Genomic DNA, 3,664 nt, shown 5'->3' on the forward strand with positions numbered 1-3,664 from the left:
TATGAGAGTGAAACTGTACCTAGAGCAGAAATGATCATCTTGCAAAAGCAGACTGATACCTTCAAGTGATAAAAGCATTGTGTTCTCCTCAGATCACCTTGACAAACCAGGACCAGAGATGATGAATGGGACCACACCTTGACTAGAACTGCTTAATTATGTATACCTCTTGACCCTTGCCCAACTCTTCTGTTTAAACCTAAAGTTCTTGTCAATACCCCAAGTTGGACTAGGATACAGGTAAGTTAGTGGTATGTCACACAAGTTCCCTTATCTTTGATACTTTTACCCTCAGCTCTGTGAGTGCATATTTTCCCCACAATTCATAATCAGAATATGTCTGTATTTTTTAATTTTTGGCAACTGGACTGGTGAGGAAAAAATGCTAGTTTTAATTTTCATTTCTATAATTATAAATGAAGTCAGGGTTTTATTTATGCATGTTACAGTGAACAGTCTGTTCATGTGCTTTTCCAATGTTCAAAAAGCTTTTCATCTCTTTTGGTTTTTTAAAAGCTCTATATTTTAGGAATAGACACTGCTTTGTAAATTTCAAATAATTTGACCTCTTATCATTTGATTTTTTAAAAATATTTTATCTTGAAATAATTTTATGTTATGGTAAGTATATTCATATTTATTTACATTGTGCTAAATAACATCTATATTAATTTTTTTATGTTTTATATATAGTTTGAAAAACCTTCCTCACTTCAGATATCAACATATTTATTTGTAATTTCTTCTCAGGCTTATAGGATTTTTTCATACATTCTGGTTCATTTCAATCATACTATGTACTAAGTGAATTAAACACCTACATGTATTGATCTCTTACTGTTCGTTATGTTTTTAAAACATTTTTTAAAAGCATAGATTTTTCCTAAATGCTTTAGATACCCCTGTATGATAGATAATTTTTCAATATGTACTTGGGTCAATTCAGAACCCTCGTCTCTGTTTCTCTGGTATATGAATTCTTCTACTAGAAAGTTTAAAGTCAGTACAAAGCTTGCTTTTCTCTTTCTGTGAGTTCTACCAGAATGTTTCTCATGGTATACATTAGGCTTTAATGGTAGAAGAGTGACGTTCATTACTATTCTTTTCCAGGGTTTCCCTGGATTTTTTCTCATGTAAAGTTCAAAATCTGCTTAATATCAGAAATAAACATGCAATGTTTTCCTTTGGACTAAGCCAAAATTATAAATTAACTGGTATGGAGATTCTATTTAAAATCTTAGGCTAGGAATAGTAGTATAATCCTATGCCCCAGCCAGCGGGGTCTTCAACGGGGACCTGAAGGGAGGGCCTGCGAATGAGAGGGACAAGAGACACAAAGACTGAGAGCAAGACAGGATGTCTGATCAAGCTCTAAAATTTTATTTTCCTCTTTAGGCATATATAGGCAGGGGCAAAGGGGGGTGCAGACAGGGAGGGGATTTTTTTTTTTTTAAGTTATGATCATTTATTTGTTACCCTTCAAGACTTATTTTTGACTGGACTCAGACTTAGAAGTAGAAGCTCTCAGAGAGGACAGCCTACGTCTCTTGGCGATCTGTTCCTGGCGCTTTTCTTTGGCTTCCTTCATTCTCTTGGCCAAAAGTTTAGCATATTCTGCTGCCTCCTCCTTGTTTTTCTTGGTTCGTTGTTTCTTTAGAGCAATACGACAGCGTTTGTGTTGCAGGACACGTGGAGTAACAAGACGCTGAATCTTGGGTGCTTTGGTCCTGGGCTTCTTACCTTCTTTGTTCAACGGCTTTCTGACCACATATTAGCGGACATCATCTTCTTTAGAGAGATTAAAAAGCTTTGGGATTCTGCTAGCTCTTTTAGGTCCCAACCAACGAGGCACAGTAGTATCTGTCAGTCCAGGAATATCCTTCTCTCCTTTTTTTACAATAACCAAGTTGAGAACACTGAGATTGGCATCCAAGATGCATCCTCGAACAGACTTGGGCTTCCTCTCTCCAGTTCTCCTTGGTCTATAACAAGAATGCCCCTTACTCAACAGCAGGCGCACTCTGCCGTGGGTCAACACGCCTTGCTTCATGGGAAAACCTTGTTTGTCATTCCCGCCACTGATTCGGACCACGTAGCCCTTCCACTCCTCACCCAGCGCATCGGCAGCCACTTCCGTGGCCATGCGCTTCTCGTAGAACGTACGCAGCTTGCGCTCATCGTCCACTTCAATGAGTTTCTGACAGCCGGTGGCAGGGAAGGAGATGTTCAGCTTCATCTTGACATGGCCGACCACCTAGGAGGTGCCACGAAAAAGAGCAGGGAGGGGATTTTAATCATGGGTTGTTCGGCTAACAGGGAATGTTGCTATGGGGGTTATCTATCTATTCTTGCCTAACTGCCTAATTGGCCAACTGCAGCTCAGTCACCTGATTCCTGAGAAGAGGTTCTGGTGCTATGGAGACTTAAGCAAGGCCTAGATCTAAGAAAAGAGGAGAGAAGCCCAAATATGGCGGTATGTATGTCAAGGGTCACTTAGGCTTATGGCTCCCATCAATCCTATCAACCCAGCACTCAGCAATCCAAAACTAGAGGATGGTAAGTTCAAAGTCAACCTAGACTATACAACAAGATCTTGTCTAAAAAAAAAAAAACAGGTAAAGAGAATCCTAAAATAATAATAATAATAAAAAGAAGACAATCCTATCACAAAAGTAAGATATTAAAGACAGGACATGGTGCCTCATGCTGTTAATCATGGTAAGAAGAATCAAAGTTCACAGCTCACAGCTCAGGTTATACAAGGAGAACAGGTTACAAGGAGAACTTGATTCAAAATGCTAGAATATGTTTTATAATCATCAAATGTATTTTCATTTGGGTTGGTATTATTCTTCCCAATTAATATTATATATTTCACATTAAGTTTGTTTCTAGATTTTTAAATCTTTTTTTTCTATTATACATGGAGTCTTTGTGGTTGTCAAATCTTCTGAGTAACATTTACGTATAAAAACACTGTGAATTTCTTTTTTTAATATTATCAGCCTGCCTTATTTTTATTCATTTTCTTATTTTACATACCAACCACAGTTTCTCCTCCCTCCTCTCATGCCATTTGCTCCTCCTACCTCCTTTCTACCCCCCCATCCACTCCTCAGAAAGGGTAAGGCCTCCCTTGGGAGTCAACAAAGCATGGCATATCAAGTTGAGGCAGGACCAAGCTCCTTGCCCCTGCATCAAGGCTGAGCAAGGCATCCCACCATAGGAAATGGGTTCCAAAAAGCCAGCTCAGGAGCCAGGGACAGATCGTGGTTTCACTGCTAGTGGCCACAAACAAACCAAGCTGCACAACTATCACTCACATGCAGAGGGTTTAGGTCTCACGCAGGCTCCCTAGCTTGTCAGTCTAGCATCCATGGGCTCCCATAAGCTCAGGTCAGCTGTCTCTGTGGGTTTCCTCTTCATGATCTTTATACCCGCCCCCCCCCCCATTCATACACTCTCTCCTCCCTGTCTTCAATTGGACTATGGGAGCTCGGCCCAGTGCTTGGCTGTGAATCTCTGCAACTGCTTCCATCGGTTACTGGATGAAGGCTCTACGATGACAATTAGGGTAGTCACCAATCTGATTACAGGAAAAGACCAGTTCAGACACCCTCAAAACTACTGCTAGGAGTCTTAGCTGGGGTCATCATTTTGGATT

At 40.1% G+C, this 3,664-nt stretch overlaps 1 pseudogene; it reads right to left on the bottom strand.

The window, feature by feature from the left end:
* Positions 1-1,445: 1,445 nt before the first annotated feature.
* LOC143269038 (small ribosomal subunit protein eS6 pseudogene) lies at positions 1,446-2,252 on the bottom strand (annotated as a pseudogene).
* Positions 2,253-3,664: the final 1,412 nt, after the last annotated feature.

The sequence above is a fragment of the Peromyscus maniculatus genome, chromosome 17 (genome assembly GCF_049852395.1).
Source record: "Peromyscus maniculatus bairdii isolate BWxNUB_F1_BW_parent chromosome 17, HU_Pman_BW_mat_3.1, whole genome shotgun sequence".
NCBI lineage: Eukaryota > Metazoa > Chordata > Mammalia > Rodentia > Cricetidae > Peromyscus > Peromyscus maniculatus.